This window comes from Siniperca chuatsi, linkage group LG22 (genome assembly GCF_020085105.1).
Source record: "Siniperca chuatsi isolate FFG_IHB_CAS linkage group LG22, ASM2008510v1, whole genome shotgun sequence".
Taxonomy (NCBI): Eukaryota; Metazoa; Chordata; class Actinopteri; order Centrarchiformes; family Sinipercidae; genus Siniperca; species Siniperca chuatsi.
The window spans coordinates 6,886,952-6,905,910 of record NC_058063.1 but is presented as its reverse complement, the minus strand read 5'-3'; the positions used below and the strand labels follow the sequence as shown (position 1 = coordinate 6,905,910).

General features: G+C 42.6%; 1 protein-coding gene across 2 annotated transcripts in view; it reads right to left on the bottom strand.

The window, feature by feature from the left end:
* nlgn2a (neuroligin 2a) overlaps positions 1–9,386 on the bottom strand; it is a 185,081-nt gene extending 175,695 nt beyond the window's left edge. For both annotated transcript variants that reach the window (XM_044182805.1, XM_044182806.1), the window contains exon 1: positions 8,226–9,386. The gene's annotated coding sequence lies outside the window, so the exon portion shown is untranslated. The remainder of the gene's footprint in view (positions 1–8,225) is intronic.
* Between the last annotated feature and the right edge of the window lie 9,573 nt (positions 9,387–18,959).

The following is an 18,959-nucleotide window of genomic DNA, read 5'->3' as shown; positions in this document are numbered from 1 at the left end:
ACAAGGGAGGTGCCATGAAAAGGTTGAGTTATGTGAGTCTAATGAATTGAGGGATTGTACAAGAGCAGCATTGACCTCCACCCAACTCCCTGCTCCCTACTTGCCTTAATTCCTCTTTCCACGCTCTCCAGCTTTCGCTACCCCGTTGTAAGCAGCTGAATCAACTGAAATTTTGAAAAATACATTTGGCTCCAGATGATGACACAGCTGAGGTAGGGTGACCCAGGGACCTTGATTGTAACAGTGTGGCCAATGAAAGAATGGCTCTGGGTGAGGGGTGTGAGAGACGGGGAAGAGTTTTCTATGCAGGGCCTCTCCAGAGGACTAATTTATGAGCATCCTGATCAATGGGTTAATTAAGTGGAGAGAGGAGAAAATGGAGAGTAGCCAGTGGCAAAGAAGAAATAGGGAGGGATGGAAGGGCAAATGGGTGGAGGTTAGTTAGGGTGACAAAAGGAGATGTAGACTGATTTTGGCAACTGAAGATTTGGAGGATGTGGATCCAATAATTCTCTGATAGGAATTTCTTTATCTTAGTGATGATTATGAAATATTGGCTCACCGACTTGAATCAATACTACTCCACCTCTTCAGATTTGTCAAAGTCTTGCAAAATAAGATGTCAAGAACACAATGCAGGGGGCAGTCTTTCAGAGACCTTTGGAAAATCAATTCAGATATTTATTTCAACAAAATCTCAAAAGGAGGAATACATGTGTCAAGTACACACATACACATCAACTGTACTTACACAACACACACCCTTGCGGTTGCTCTCTCTTCCAGAATGTGAAGCACGTTCTCCAGCTAGAGAGATAGAGCTCATCCTTTGAGATGTGTTTATTCCCCACAAAAGGAGAGAGAGAAAGAGGCAGTAAAAAAACAGGGCCAGGAAATCCTGCTGACTTGCAGCCTTCTAAATCGCCACCCCCTTCTCCTATTCCCCTTCTTATTTCCAAGTCCCTGGAGTTCAAACCTAAATGGAAAGAGATTGTTTCATGTAGGCACCAGGGGAGTTTTGGCTGCTTTCTTCCCAGGTCCCTGTCTTTGCAGAAACACCCCCACCCTAATGCATTCCGTCATCTAAAAGCAATACACGCTAACATATATCCCAGCAAAGCAATCTCACCACTCATTAGCTGTTAGCACTAGCATGTGATCAAGGTTACACTCCTTTACCCTGGCTAATTAAGGTGACAAGACCCTATCTTTCTTCCTCTAATGGTGAGCTGTTCCTCTCTTTACATGCAACCTATACATTTCTGTCTCTTTTACTTTTACAGTCCACGTTTCCTATACTTGTATTTCTAATCTTCTATATTCCTATTGTGATCACTCTTGCCTTCAAAATTCTTAAATGTGTTACCACAAAATCTGCATCTTGTTCTTTTACCTTTTTCCCCTCTTTCTTACACCTTTGGTAAATTCCAGACATTCAGAAGAGACGCATGAAGGGCACTGCACAGGGAAGATGAGTCATTTTCTCCAAGATACTGTTGCCTGAGGGTAGCAGATAAGTGCACTCAATAAAGTTCGGTGCGAGTCAGAACACTGACATTTATGTTCCTGGTGCTGTGAGCTGCTACCTGTGCAAGTATAGTCCACAAAAATCTGCTCATGCACGGTGTTTGGCCTAGAAGTGATCCACACAGATTGGAATTTAGCCCCTCTTTCCTGCTACCATTTGTCAGCAGAGGAATTGCTTCAGCCTTGAGAGACAATGGGAAGAGCTACAGATGAATGATTCAGCCAACACACATTGTTTTCTATGAAGGATGGAAGATACACTTGCCGCATCCTTAAATATTAAGAGAAAACAAAAACAAAGTGCCTGTGGTTAAAACAAATCAAAGGAGAAAGGCGTACCAAAGGTCTTGAGGCGTTTGCGCTTCAGTGTGTGCACAAAGACAGAACCTTTCACTGTTGTGCGTGTGTTCATGTGCACGGTGTGTGTGTGTGTGTGTGTGTGTGTGTGTGTCCCTGTTCATCCTGAGGGTTAGTGTTTTCTTTGCTGATTGTAACAATAAGAGCGACAATCATTGCCTGCTTGGCATCATCGAGCGCAAAAGTGTAACGCTGCCATTCTGGTGCTCATTCATCACTGTCGTGCATTTGCTTTCGTTCCTAACCAGCACACACACACACACACACACACACACACACACACACACACACACACACACACACACACAAATACAGCCAGAATCTAGCAAGAGCCTGTCAAGGAAGAGACATCCTAATTCACTATGTAAGAACAGGCTTATTCTTTTCATTAGTGTCCGCCATCATGACAGCTAAAGCCCAGCAGCCTAACAATGCATCAATTGGAGCTAGACGGCACAAGGAAGTACTTGAAATGCTCCATTTGTTTAGACGTGGAGGGGTTGAGGTTCAATTCTTAGAGTAAGGTTGAGGAGGTGACGTGCAACTGTACATGCGTGCATGCACCCACACACATCCACTGCTTAACAATAAATGTCTTAGCAGAGGAGGTAGTGACTATGTTTTTTTTATTTTTATTTTTTTGTATTATTATTTTTTCTAGTACTTTCTCCTGTGTGCACTGACATAAAGACGAGCTACTGTAACAAAGAGTTTCCCTACGGGGATCAATAAAGTATTTCTGATTCTGATTCTGATTCTGATGTTGCTGAAAACAGCTCCTCCAGAGCTCCTCCAGGCAGCACTCTTAACAGCAGCAGTAACCCCTGGGAGATCGACAGCAGCGACTGGTATCTCTGCATCCTCGAGCGTTTCCATTAGCCGGCAGCTCTGGCCATGCCTCAGACCCAACCACCGCGACCCACCGTCACTTATGTCAACAGATGGACATCAAATGGCTAACGACCTAGCCTGTACTACGGGACAGCCACTGGCCATGCCGCTACGGAGGCTCATTGTGTTTGATTGACTGTGGCCGGCACTCACTCTGTGTGTGCCAGCACAAGTGGGAAATATGTGTGTTTTATAACAACCCTCATCATTATACAGTGCAGCCACAGTGATAACACTTCAGCATGTTGGCCAACACAGCCACTACTGCTGCTGCTTCCTTTGCCAGCATTACCATTCAACTGGTCTTTCTCTAGCTAGTTATTAGGGCTTCGGCTGACAGCTCATACTAATATGTGTGGTGGTGTGTCAGCCCATACTAATGTGTGTGCGACAGCAGGGAAGAGGTAGCATATAGCAGATGTTAGGAGTGCAAAATAGAGATGGTGGTGTTGTAATGTTGTGGCATTCCTCTCCCTTTCTCTCTCCATGTTGTACAGTATGCTCCTTCACAGCTTGCTTTTCTGAAACACCCTCCTGTTTGCTCTTCAGCTTTCTACCTCCGCTCTTTTCGATTTCGTGTGACATCCGTGGTCACTTGACTTTCAGAGCACATTCTCTCCTCCTCTCTCTGTATGTGTCTGGGGTAAGAGGGCAGGAATAGCGGCCTGCCTACCTGCCTGTCTCCAGACCCGTTGACCCGGAGCTTGTTTGCGATGCTGAGGGTTTACTGTGAAGTACTCCCGAGGATGTGGCTACTCCTGACCTTGAGATGCTGTCAATACCATAACTCACTCAATTTCTCCACGTCCCCATTGTAACACGCCGTGTGTGTTCGTGAGACAAAGATGCACTGCAGTGCTGTGTGCATGAGAGACAACACAAGACTGTAATGAATAACATGGGGGAACAAAAAAGGGATTTTTCATGAACACATTAATCTCCAAAGTTATGTTGCAGTGAGATTTGTGTATAAAATCCCTGGACTATGAAAAGGATTGCAGAGGGGTATTAAGGACAAAAACGAAGCACGCAGGTAGAATTCTCATGGATGCACCAGAGAAATACAGGGAAGTCACTCAGTTTGCCAGAGGGATGAGCTGCACCGCTCAGAGCAGCATGGATTCCAACTGTCAGTCAATCTGATTGGCCAGAAAGCAGGATGTATTTAATCCCAGCTGTTGCTGACTCCAGTGCTGTTGATTCCATCAAATCTGTATCATACTTTCTATTCAGGACCTGACTGCAACACAGAAGCATGAAATCCCATTGTAGCCTTGCACCTCTATTATGAATGGAATTATTTGTTCAAAAATCACTCAACAGTGGTTTTAATCTTTGCAGGTTTTCTATTGTCAGAGGGAATGTGGAGCTGTATCCAACCTCCTGCACTGTCAAACCTGAGAGGGGAGCTACCAGTTCTGTGCTGATTGGTGTTCTGTGTGGTTTCTCACTGTCTCTGTGACTTCCTTTGGCTTTTATCTCTTTGAAGAAAAGAGGAGTAAATGTTCATTGATCTTGGCCGGTGGTCAGTCTGGTGCTAGCAGGAGATGGGAGGGGTGGTGATGTGATGGTTGCTGCTGCTGTTGGCTGGAGACTCGAGAAGCGAACATCAGGTTTTTTCGATCAAAATGTGTCAGAGAGTGTTCGACCTTGATCCAACCTTAATGAGCCCACTGGGGACACTACAGCACTGTTCACCTCAGGTTGACGGACAACATGGGGGTTTGAATACAAACGGAGGAGACAGAGGAAAAATTTTTTGGAGAGGGTGTGTGAGGGAAAGAGATGAAAGACAGAAACAATAAGACGAGACAAATAAAATAGTATAAAGTAGGAGAGGGAGAGGAAGAATGGAGCTGGGACAAGTAATGGCTCTAACCCCTCGTCTCCATCTTGCACCCCAGAGAGCAAAGATCTCATTCAACAGGCTCAGACAAGGAGAGAGATGGGCCACTGTGGAGGGACTGTGGGAAGAGAATTGCAACAAAACAGACACACTGACAGGCTGAGCAGGGAAGATGGAGGTACTTGTCTCAGAGAACAATCCTCAACAATATAATATAATATTTTACCTTTACTCTTTCAATAACTCTAAAAGAAAATAGCCATATCAGTAGCATTCACCACCACATACTGCATCATGTTACAAAAAACGGACATCCAACTTTTGCAGATGCTTTTTGTCCCAGCTGAAAAATATTGGAGTAAATAAGATATGCTGATGCTTAGGTTTGCTCATTTTGAATGTAATAAAGTATTTGGTCATAACGATGTCATGTCGGGATCCTGCTCAGCACCAGAGAGCAACAAGAAAAAAAAAGTAGCCTCCAACAATTTGGACGTTGCAGCAGTCGATATGGTGACAGTTGTTTTTTGATTAATGATGCACCCTTAATATACACAGACACATGCTGAAGCACACATACAGACCAGTGAAAACAAAACAAAAGCTTCAGGTTTAAAATCTTTGCGGGGTTTATCTTTCCAAAAAGATGCTGCCATAGCAACGACACACACTCCTTGCAAAAAACAGACAGGCTCCCTTTGAATCAAATGAATGAGTCGACCACAAACGGATGGAGAAGAGAAACAAATGAATACAGGAATGAGGAATAAAGGCAATAAAGGAGTCATGCAGAGTATATATGGTCTTACAAAAGCATACTGTCTTTGACGGATGAGGGAAGTAGTCCAAAAGTCGAATTAATTTAATGGGTAGAGTGGTAGCCTACACATGACAACAAACACATATAAAAGACCGGGTGATTACATGGGCAGACTGGTGCTCACAGGAGAAGGAGAAGCATATTCCCATTGTGAACAGCTTGTTGTCAATTACCAAGCCTTGCTGTATAAAAAGAACATCCATTGTAGAGCTATTCCATTTAATCAACTTTCTACCAGAGAAGCAGAGAAAAACTAGGTGTTTTTTCCCAAGGAGACATATTTCTGTGTTATTTCAATAACTTTGGTATTTATAAAGTGTGTGTCTGTCTAACACACTGCTTTCAGTCACCTTTTCTAAACAGAGCCTTCAAACGTGCAAACAAGTTCCACAATATTCCGTCAATTACACAACCACTAACTGTACAGTTTGGAACCTTCAAGTTAGCTGAAAAGTTGAAGACAAATGCTCGCTGTTGGGGAAATAAAATTACGCCAGCAGTCCTGAAAATACATTTCTGTACCTTCAAAACAACGACTGACACACACTGTTTCCTTTCTCAGCTTCTCGTAACAGAAGGGAGATATGAACAACAGCGCCTCCCTGAGGACTTGTGTGTTCAGCCAGCCTTGGCTTTACTAATTCATTTCGACTTTGCAAAACAAACATTTAATTTCACCGGCATTCATCAGATGAGTCTCCAGCTCTCCAGTCAACATGTCAGCTGCTATAATGCTTAAGATTTTTTAAACAGATGACATCTCTCACCTAAAATTAGCAGCAACTGCTGTCATCTCCACAGTCAGAAAACATCCTAACGCACTGGGGGACCTTCTGTCACTGATTTATCTTCAGTAAAAATAAATAGTGAGGGATAAAATTAGCTTCAGTAAACGGACAGGTAGGGATTTTAAGGACTGTGAAAGTGTGATTGTGATGGCTATTTCAACCCACCCTGTCACAACACTAGCCTGCATCTGTTGACTGCTTAGCGACCCACGCTAGGAGCCATCAGTCTACCCGACAACACGCTTTGAACGCTTCAGCCCCATCTGCCTCCAGCTTTGCTGCACCTTGCCGGGGATGGATGGCATTGAGCAATGTTTTCAGGGGCCTTGCATGCATTTGGTTGGGACACACACAGAGACACAAAAAATGAACAAATTCTTGCATGCAGGATGCTCATGCACTTAAAGTAGCATGTACAGGCCTCCTTGACAAGGATATCTGTCCTTTGTGTTTCTGTAAGCATATTGTAAATCAGCCACTGAATAGCAGCCACTGACCCTAAACGAATAAACAGAATACACCATATTGCACTGCTGCAGAAATGCTTTACGATGTCTCCCCCTCTATTCGATTTTTTCCTCCCATTCTGTTGTATTGTATGTATTTCTCTCTCACACACACAACTGCCTGCAGACACTCTACACACTGCATTAACGTGCCACCTTAAACATCTCCACAGGTCTTCAAAGTTTCCAGTTAGCCGCCATCAAGATAAATAACAACTCCTCTGTGACAACATCTATTTAGCACAAGGACAGTTGCAACCCCCTCATCTGCTATATGGGCAGTTTAGCTGCCTAAACTAAGAAGAGAAGCCGAGCTGAGCTGAGCTGAGCAGAGCTGCCTTCCCCTTCTCGTCGTCGCTGATAAGAACAGAGGTCTTCTTGTCCCTGCTGAATTCTATCATCTAGCAGGCCCTGGCGATCCGAATGCCCCACAACATCAGCCACAGCATATAAATGCACCCCATTCTTCATGTTGTGTGTGTGCATCTATTTGTGTGTGTGTGTGTGTGTGTGTGTGTGTGTGGAGCATTTAGGGGAATATGTTCTCATGGTCCTGGCGTTTCCTGGGTCTTTTGAGTACAAAGACCCCATGAAAATATGCTCATATTAAGTTGAAGGATGATTAAACTGTTGAAGGGGGACTTTTGTGAGTGTGTGTGTGCATCATTTCAATCATCTGCTTGCAAAATTTCCCTTCCACTCCTATTGATTTCACTCTTATTCCAGACAATACACAATTAAAGAAATGCACAATGATTGCCATATGTGCAATGACTGATCCAGCATTGATGCAATCTCAGCGAAACACTTTGATTAATAAGCTACAAATTCTGCATGTTACAAGGACAGTGAAATGAGCTCAGCCTTACTGAATAGCAGCCTCTGTTTCTCTCATTCCACCAGAGGAGCTCTGAGTCCAAGTCCTCATTAACGGTACAGAGGATACATCTCCTTTGTTATGAAGGAGCAGCTCCTCTGCATGAAGCACGACTCATTCACAAGAGGTTTGACATCGCCACACAGCAAATCACATACATACAATATACAAAAACATGCTGCAAAATTCAACAGATTAGCCAAAAAAACTGTTCAAGTACAACAAGATGTCATTCATTCCAGACATGTTTTGGACAACTCCAAATGCATTTTTTCAGTGGGCTGTTGACAACATGTGACCTATCTCCATTAATTTTCCAAAAGTATATTTTAGAAATTACATGTAGGCAAAAGATAATTAAAAATAAGACACATTTGTAAAGGAAGGACCCTCATTTTAACCCCAGTTTGCTGATTCTGATCCTCATTTCTTACATGTTTTAATTTAGGTGCCAAAGACACCCCTGGAGCACACACACACATACACACACACACACACAATTAAAAATGCTAATTTAATACAAATTAGGAGAAATAATCAATTGAAACAACATATTTGAGTGTGTAACTCAGATTTTTCAGTAAGAATCATCTCCATGTAAACCTCAGCCTACCTGTTAATTTGTGATCCACGGGTGCTGGTGGGGTGCCAGGTTCCCACTGAGGGTTTTTTTTTCCTGAGATGTCGTCCTTCTTCTCCTTGTCCTCTTCACTAAACCTTTCTCCAGCAGTGGTAAATGTCAAGCGAGCAAAAAGTGCTTGTTTAAAAAAAAAAAAAAATTAAATTAATAAAAACACGTTAAAAAATGCCCCCGACAACACTACCTCGTTCAATCCAACCGGGCCGGCAGGTGGGACTTCATGACTGGACACTGACAGTGGAGACTAAATACCAAAAATAAAACTGCTCTAGCCTACTGCATTACACACCACGTAGGCTACAGCAAGATACAGTATGATTCCCCAGGCAGGTTCGGCTCGGTCCCGGTCTTCTCCAGCACGGCAATATATTAATTCATTTCTCGGCTGACAGTCCGGTTTTCCTCAGGAAGAATGTATGTTTTTATCGAGGCCTTAATACCACAAAATAACCCCAAAATAACCCGGACGTGTCTGCGGGGTCTCGGTGGATTTGACAGCCGGGAAGTGTCACCTGTGTTGACCAATGGTCGCAGCTACACAGTTTTTGAGCGTTTTTCTGGGACGTCGTCGATAAATCCTCAATAAATCCCCTCAAGGAGCACTCCGACACCGCCGAGCACCGGTTCAAGTCACGGTGCAAGCCTCGGCTTGCTTTAGCTCGTCTCGGTAACGGCGGACATAGACTGCGCGCTCGTCTGGTAGTCTTCTGAGAAGATGCTGCCTCTGTTGCCGCTGCCGCTGCTGCTGTGTGGGTGCCGTGACCGTCTCAGCTAGCTGTCGCACGCGCGCGCGCACGTGCGCATCCTCGCTGGCATTCACGCTCGTTCCCCGCGTGTGACGCGCGCCGCAGTGTCCTCCCTAGCAAGCTGGTCGTCTTGGCAACGCTTTCCTCTGACCTCAATATGGTTGCTTTTCTACTAAAAAATATGTGTCGCGTTTACCTCAGTTTCTGTCGCGATGACACCATGCTCACATTCACTCAGTGGTGAAAATAGGCATTAATCCGCTCTTTTGTATAAAGAGTTTTGTAGGGTTGGTCTCCATCTTCTTTTGCAGAGGGATGGGAAAAATTAGTGCTGAGGAGTTTCATTTTTTCGGCATCCCTCTCTTCCTCTCCTCCGCTCGCATCCAGCCGGGCAGATCTGCATCAGCATGACGTCAGAGGACGTTAAAGGGATACTATCCCATTTTTTTCACCTCATCCATCCCTCCACCCTGCATCTTTCCTTTCCCACTATTCCTTCAACATTCACCCAACCACCTTAAGCATCCCTCCACCGACCCTTACCTCTGTCACTCCCCTCCATCACTCCATCCATCATATCTAGTTTACCCTTTCAACAAAGAGAACATGTAATTCTCTATTTCTGCCTGGCTAATCCCTATAGCAGGCTAACCATGTTAATCATTGAGGGATAAATAGCACAGCAGTATTTTGCGTGCCAAATAGGGTATTAAATGAATTTTATAGTGATACCACAGAAGATAAAACTCATATAAAATACAGTAAGATTAGGATACGCACTCACTAGTCATTATTACAAGTCCCCTTTGGAATATTATACAGATTTTTTGGGGTAGTTTGCTGACTTCACCAGCTTGCACATTTATTTATTTTATGTTTTACTTTAAGGGATAATAACCATCTAACATTCAGCATGGCTGAGTCCCTGATCTCATCAATGCAGATGGTAATGGCTGTGTGGTGGCAGCACCTGCTCCTCTGGATGCAGGACAGCCACATGTCTATCTTATTACCAGGGTCGTAACACAGCCAAACATCTGCCTCAGTCACTCTCCCACTGCAGAGCCATGTATCCACAGTTGGTGGGCTGGCGTCTGTCAGGAATTCCCAGCTCATAGGATAGAAGCTTGTTTTCATGCTACTATCTGCAGTCACTTAAGCTGGAGCATAATGAGTGCCACCCCCAGTCATATCCAAATGACACCATGTGCTCTCAGGCAGCATCCAGATCTCATTGTAGAGAAGATTTACTGCTTAAAAATCCATGTACCAGTGTTCATTCACTTCCTCGTATAAACCCCAGGCAGGGGAAAAGGCTGCTTCTCCACTCATGTAAGGAGCCTGCCTGTCGTCAATCAGCCAAAACATCATGTCAGCCGGTCGTGCTTTTTACCTTCGGACACATCCAGCTACCTGAGGGACACAGATGAGGCAGAGAATGGAAGAGAGATATCGCTATGGGGCTACGATCTCGGCTATCAAGATAAATTGTCTTTGGTGGTGGATGTACATTCCCTCAGTGATATCCCATCAGGCCAAGGTGAGGAGGTAGACGGCCTGTGTGTGTGTGTGTGTGTGTGTGTGTGTGTGTGTGTGTGTGTATCTTCATGTACAAGGGTGATGTTGATGTCTTACACTTGATAGGCCCTAGCCAAGCATCAGTGGTAATGACCCACCAGGGAGACAGCTGAGCCCACACCAAGATACACGCATTCACATGTACACACACACGTACACCTCAATGCCTGTTTCCCACAACTCCTTGTGGTTTGTCACACATGGACTACATTGATACACAGTAGCAAACACACACACGCAGTCCCTAAAAACACACACACACTACCCCTTCCTACATGCAGGCACTCTTGTGATAAATGTTGTGTTAGAGGTCAGTTTGCAACTGTGGAGCCCCAGGGGGAGCTGCTGGTCTATGGAGAATTCCTCTGCAGTGATTATGTATGTTCTTAGGCCTCCAGAACACCATTATAGTGGGTTGTGCTTGAGTGGCGCAATTCTACGCATAAATGACCAGCCAAAAGGCCCTTTGATGTGGCCCCGGGGTCCTGGTCTCCTGTAGACACCCGCCTCAGGCTCTTGTTTTCTATCTCTTGGCTTTCAAAGGAGAACAGCTCTGAAATTAAACAGTTGGAACAGAACACCCACAAGGGGAAAGTAATGTGTTAAGACTTATACACACATGCACATAAAGGCATACATTGTCCCATTTAATATTCCATTAAAAACAGGCTGCAACAACTGCTACATTCTGTGATATTACAATCAAATAATTTGTTTCCTCGGAGGTGTTTGCAATAATATGTCATTGCAATCTCATAAAGCCATTAACCTTTCTGTCTAAGGTACCCAGAGTATGCAGCAAGCCCATTTTCTCTCCACCTAATTTACTTTTCCTGCAACCTGACCTATTGAGCATGCCCACAAATCCCTTCTGTGTTCTCAGACTGTGAGAGCCCACACTTTCACAGATATTAAAATAGAATATCAAAGAGAAACAATTATTTGTTTGTTTATGACTAATTCCAAGGATGGTAGTATTGAACACACTAACCTGTGCACACGTACACATTATACACATAATTACAGACTATTATTCCTCAGTGGGAGAAAAGGCCTGCAAAGATGTCAATCCAAATAGCTGAAAAACAACTCCGGCTAGCGGATGCCAGGAGCTTTTAATTCACAAAGCTGTTTGGGGGAAAAGAGACTGGGCTTTAGCACAGTTGGATGCTAGCTTGCCAGGAGAGGCAGAGGAACTGCATGGCACAAATGCACTTTAAATCAAATGCGCTCATTCTCCTCCTGTTCCTGCAGCAGTGATTATCTTTCAGCCGCTTCACACTCATGCAGTATGACGCTAGATGTTCCCTTCTCCTACTCCCCTCTTTGCCCTTATCTTGTCCTCCATGTTCTCACCCTCACACCTTTAAACCTCTTCGCACATCGCACCATGTCTGAATTCCTTACACTGATTTACCCTTCTTCACTGCTAACTTCATCACTAGTAATCTTTCTTGACTTCCTTGTAGCTTCACAGTTATTCTCCCTTCTCTTTCTCTCATGTCTCTTTCTACCTTACTGCCCACCACAAGGCATCTGCTCTTCGGGTCAGTAACTGGTGCTCTTCCAACCTTACTCCCACCTCCATTCCCGCTCTTTACCTCCTGGCATCGTGTTCTGTTTCTCACATACTTATCACTGTAAGGTTGGATTTATGTTTGAGCATAATGTTATTTATTGGAACATTGTTTTTTTGTTTTTTTTTTGTGGGGTGAAGCAGCTACAGAGAACGTGTTGTATGAGCCAGGCATGAGACAGAATGATAGCTTAAGCATTATGTAGTTCAATGGAGCGCGAATGGCATTTAGCAGTAAACATGGTTGTCCGTAGTTAGTCACACCAAGGCGTGACCCTTGCTTTTGGAAAATATGTGTTTTCCCCATCCACATACATGGCAGGACTATCATTTTCAAATGTATCCACTCTAAAGCTGCAGTAAGCAAGATTTTTATACTAAAAACAGGTCAAATGACTACATGTAACGTGAAAGGTGTCGCTTATAGTGATGGATTTTCACATAACTTTGCTGTTCCCACATTTTAGCGTCTTTTAGCCCATTGTTTTTATTTTACAACCCACAACTTTACTGTTTTGGTTCACTTTCATCACTCTAATCAACATCGTTTGCAGCAGCAGGCCAGTGTTGACAGCTAAAAAGCTCCCACCCACTGTGTGCACCAAACAGCAGACAGTTAGCAGCTAGCTGGTGAACATAGCAGGAGCATTTAGATGCTAAAAAAGATATTTCAGGAGTCAATGGAGACCAAAACAGAGCTAAAAGGAACGTAAATATTGGACTTACATTCATTAGGTGGACAGAAACAGGGCTACAAATGAATGCTAATGTAGGTAACACATTCGTCATATCACCTGTTGTGTTTTCAGCTTATTACACTGGCCACACAATCAATTAAGGCTGTTTCCCCTCATCCTCGTTACAAGGCAAGATTAAGGGTAATATTTTTGGAGATTGACAAATGTGGTTAATCACAAAGATGCCGCTTCAAATTCTGAAACCAATACTTCTACTGTACACCACTCACGCTCGCTCCCCTCTGCCTCGTCCACCTCCAGCTCATCTCTCAGCAAATCTCTCCCAGTGAACTCCCAGTGGTTTCCACCCCCTCTTCCACCTACTCAGATTATTTTACATCCACTCCCACGTTGCAGTAAGCCTGATCTTTCACTTCCCTCTTCGCCTGCTTCTCTCTCACCTCAGCAAGCATGTGACCCGGTGAGGTTCGTGGCGATTTCTTTACCTGCACTCGACCTGCCTTCTATTTCCCAGGCTCGCTCAGAATGCCTCTACCTTGCACGGTTAACTCAGCCCTCCTCCATCCCTCCCTCCCTGTTTTCCTATATCTCTGCTCCTCAGCAAGCCTCCAGCCCCTTGGGGTCGGGGATAGTATCCCTCTTCTCTGATCTGTAGCAGCAGGGTGCCTGGGTACCAGATTAGTGATAAAGTAGCTCCACTTGCGTTGGTTCCCATCGTATGCCACCCCCTCTTTTTCTGTCTGAATAACTCAGCAATCACCTATCACACACAAATACACATACACACCCCATTAGCTAGTGTGGCATCTGCTTTTAATTGTACCCATCTGAGCACTGGCATAGTCTCCACATCCATGAATCGGCCAGTGCTAATTGCAGCGCCACATGTCCCATCAATGCCGGCTGCCGCAGTGAGGTATAAAGAAAGAGACCTCTGTGACTTTGCATTTTTTATTACTTCCGCTGCCCCGGAAACTTTGGGTTTATGGCCTTGTGATCATATATGCACATGTAATCATTATTAACATTAATAGGTTCATATGACGGGCCAGTACTTGTGCCTGTGCCTGTGTGGCATGTGTGTGAGTGGGACCCTGCTGAGAGAGGAGCTCAGGACTGATGTATTATTCATGGTAAGGAGGTGGTAAACTCACATAAAGGGAAAATGTGCTTATTTGATGTAAGCATGCAGGAGCCCTCCCTTTCTTTTAGCGGTGAGCTCACACAGTCACACACACATATTCTGTCTTGCAATCCATTTATGCTGTATATTGTTGGACTTATCACACTTACCATAGCCTTAACCTGACTTTATTTTCCTTCTAGGCCTTTAATTAGGACATTAAATTGAAAAATAACAATTTCCTGTATTCTTCCTATTGAAGAATACAAACGCATTAGCTTTATTGTTGGCTTCTATTCTTATGAGGACGTTTGAGCAAAAATATCACCCACTCACTCATAAAATGCTGATGAGCTTCCAAAGCCACCTTTTGTTGAGTAGCCCTGTCCTTGTTTCATCCTTTAAAGGAAATTCTGAGTTTAATTCAGCTTGTGTCTTAATTTTGTAGTTTTGGCCATCATTTTTATTGGCTATGATCATATTCTACTCACCAAAGTAAGTGTTGAGATCTGAGAAAATGGAGACATTTTAAGTCCAATCAGCAGTCAGACATTCATACACTTTAGACAGATTATCTGAACCACTTTATTTGAGGTTTGTAATAATCCCTCTTTCCACAGGAAAACTGTGTATAAGGACATCTAAGTACAGTAGTATTAGTAGTAGTATCAAATTTGAACCAGGAAGTCCTTCTGCAAACTGTGATGGATACAATGGGTGATAATTTAACTTTTGATCTTTCTTCCATATGAGTTTGGGTAACCTGGAGGTTGAACGTTGTTTAACGTTTAGCGTTGTGAACGCTTTGAAATTGTTTAAAGGCACCTTTTATGGAGCTGAGTATTGAATGTAATGTAACAAGTGATGTAGCTAATTGCTTTTGTTGTTGAGTAATTAGTAACGAAATGTAAATACTTTTTCAATTGGTAATATTTAATAATAGGTGAGTAATTAAGAGTAGCTTATTACATACAAGTAACTTACCTATCACTGCAGAAAAAAAGGATAACCCAAATTACAAAAATAAAACCTGAGTTGTAATAAACCAGAATCATTCATAAAGCTTTGCATCATGCTCTATCACTGTCTAATGCCAAACACACACACACACACACACACACACACACACACACACACACACACACACACACACACTAGTGTGTGTGAGTTCATCTGTCCTGCATACTTGTGCATCTGTGTGTGTTTCTGTGTCCACACGCACACTTCATTATGAATAATAAGCAGAACGAGACATCATTTTACAGGTTATTAGGCAGGGCTATCCTGGCCTGACATTTTGCTGACTGTAATTGTTTTTGATATATTTAATTCATCCACTGCTCACATTTCTTATGTTTTCGTTGCAGCTTGCTGCCTTGTGAGCAAAGCATTCGGAAACGGAGAGACGGCATAAGGAGCAGAGCTAAATCAACATAATGAAAGCAGAAAGTGGCTCCTCTGGGAAGAGTATCCAAATGACAGACATCTCAATGACTATCACGAGCAACATCATTGTTCCAGATGGATGACGTTCAGCTTAAAGCAATAGTTTGTTTGCAATTTGTAGAACACTTGAACTTTTCAGCATTATTAGATTAGGTGATTAGATGAAACCTTAATAGTCCCCATGGGGAAACTGGCCTTGTTGCAGCAGCAGAGAGAAAGATCAAGATAACAATTAAACAAATAGATAGCGCTGAAAATAATACTACATGCAATTTGTACAGCAGAGCATAATGTCTGATAGATTACTTTGTGGATTTGCAATGGACATAGAGGGATGGAGCAGTAGCTAGTTGATTAAAAAGGGTAATGCAGGAGGGGCACACCTGACTGGAGTGAAAAATGTGTAGTGGGAAAAGTTTAAAGCTGCATAACTAATAGTTTTATATCAATAATGGATCAAAGGACTGTGAAAGGTTTTGGTCGTATTAACAAATCTACAGTAAATCAACACCGACTATGCAGTTCCTCTCAGTTCTATAGAGCTTTTTAGCCTCTTTCAGCTCTTTGTTTTGGTTTTAAGGCCCGTAACTTGTGTTGAAACTGTTTTGTTCAGTCTCACAGCACTCATGTTCCTAGTTTCCCCAAAAACATAGGTTTTAGTGAAAAAGCTCTGATAAACCCACTTACCAAACAGCAGATAGACAAAGTTAGCGTCCAGCCGGTGAACATAGCAGAACATCTAGAAAGCTAAAGAGCCACATATTTTTCTTCGGAGGAGACCAATCCAGAGCTAAAAGAGTGTGAATCTTGGACTTCTATTCGTATAGGTGGCCAGAAACACGATTCCAAATGAACGATAATGTTTCTCTGTGTCTGCTGGATGTACAACTAGGCAACTGTTTTGCTAACTTGTTCACCGTAATAACTATCATGTTTTCAGCTTGTTCCGATGCCCCCAAATGGCCATGCAGCTTTAATGTTCGTGGGAGCACGGTGACTTGGATTGCTGGATAATTGTAGTGGAGGCTAAAATCTCAGAGACAGATATCCTTAAAACCTGAGGAAATTAAACCAAACCTGTCTGCATGGCTAGAAACAAAACAAATGTATTTTGTCATTTGGCTGAACCAACCCTTTGAATTGGTTTACAAGGGGAAAGGAGGCCATGAAATTTTTTTTGACTTCCAAAGTAGGACGTAACAGCCCTAAATCTGTATGTAGGCTGTCTTCATTAATCTTACCAAAGCAATAGCGATTCGATGTCAAACTAGTTCATAAAAGCTTTTACATTTGCTGTAGGCAAACTCTAGAAAATAAAGATCAATGAAAAACAAACAAAAAAACAGATTAACTAGAAAAATGTACAAGAAAAAAACAGAACAATACTTCACAGACTGATTGTATGATCTGTAGCAACATACTTCAACAGTGGAAAAAATGGATACAAATCTGAGAATGTGATTGATTGCTTTACAATTTTACCTTGAAATTGTCAATACCTGCCCCCCCCCCCCCCCACACACACACACATTTTCTGTTTTAATAAAATATTCTCAAAACTCACACCCTCAAAAATAAGTGCAACTCTGAAAATATTACTTTGGCAAAAGGTAATTATGTCTTTTCTGCAATTATAGATAACAGCAGTAAAAAAAAAAGCCTTACTGTGAAAGCTGCATACAGATTCACTTTATAGTTAAGGCAGACTGTGGGTGCACTCATTTTAAGGTGAGTGTTTAGGAAATAAAAATGAAGAAAAAAATAGAAAACATTCCTCCAGAGTAAAACATGTGCATACAGCTATTAAAATGAACCACAGTGGATGAATGGAGGTGTAGCAGAGCGTTGGTTTCGATGTATGATTCTTACACAAGATGGGATTGTGCTGGAAATTTACAAAAGCCTCCATTATATTATTTTAGCCTCCATTATGCCGTTTGAGCAGAGCAGCATTAAATGTTCACCTATGGAGCTGATTCACCGATGTATGAAGACATTCTATTGTGACATTGTTGCTCCGATACTTTCCTTTGAGAAAGTACAAAGAAAACACATCTCCTCTTTGGTTCAACTCTCGTCCTTCCATAGCTCCAAAAACCCTCAGAAAAGCCTAGCCACACTCTTCTGCTAATTAACTCCTCTGATGGAATTCAGGCTGGAAGGGATGCTGGTCACCTTTTTAGCCAACATTCGCCTTATTAGAATATTAAAAGCCTCATAATGTTGAACTTATGGACACAAACATCCATCCCTCCCCTCTCCCAGCCTTGAATTTAGCTCCTGGCGTCTGCATGGAAATTCAGGTTTTGTTGTAGAAAAACAAGGATTCAGAAGGGGACTCATTAGAGGTGTGAAAACAGACTGATGGAGCCGGAAGACGGCAGGAATGCGCAAAGTAAGCAAGGTGTGATTCTCACACAAATATAATCCAGGTAGATGGAGAAATGGTGGAAAACGGCAAGGACGGAGGCAGAGGAAACATTAACATACAGGACGTGATGTTTGTTCATGATTAAGGATGGGCAATCTTAGCCACCAGTCAAAATCAACACGATTCCATGGCAGCCCCACAGTTCACATGCAATACTTAGTTTCCCTTTTGAGAAGATTCATTCTATAATGCAAAATAGGAGTCTAGGAGTCCTACAGGCACAGCAGCTACCACTGCTGCTAGCAGCTCTGTGCGGCACAGTGCTACTTTGTGCTACATGCTAACGTCAGCATGCACACAATGGCGACGTTAAGATGCCAATGTTTAGCAGGTATCATGTTTGGTTAAAATGGTCACCATCTTAGTTTAGCGTGTTAGCATGCCGACATTTGCTAATAAGTGCTAAACACAAAGTCCCTTGTCTGTGTCAAATCCATCTTTTCTAGTGAAATCTTTAAAAACAAAACTGACAAATTTATAGTTTCATTTTTCAAAATAATTTCCTAAAACAGCTGGGCACTGTAGTTTTTACTCAAACAAGAGTAAATGGTACATTTGTTGGGGGCTTTTCCCCCACTGTGGATTAATACACATTTGGTGCACTAGTGGGTATTTAAGGCAGGAGGATGGTGTATGTGGGATGGACTCAAAATAAAAATACAGTTGTGTCTAATTAATGGGTTTTTAATAGTATAGTTGGTACAGTGACACAAAGGAAACAGATATAAAAGTTGTGGATATACAGATAATACTTGTTAGTAGGATTTTCATTGGATTTGTTGCCATTAAAAAAGATAAAAAATATACCCAGCCTAATCCTTTTAACTCAAACTTAAATATATTCCAACATTGACTTCTAAATGTTAAATACTATTGCTGTAATCATTTGTCTGTAATCAGTGGGCACTTGGCAATTTATGGTTTGAAAGATGTAGACTCTTAAATTCCTGTCAGAGATGCAGTTGTGAAGAAAATACAAGGTACTTCATGAAAGCTTATAAATACACTCATTTTAGTTTTCGGTTCCCTAATTTGAATATTAGTTCCATGTTTTGTTTTGTTTTGTTCTTTGACGGAACCTTCACTATTATGATGGCGTTGATGTCACA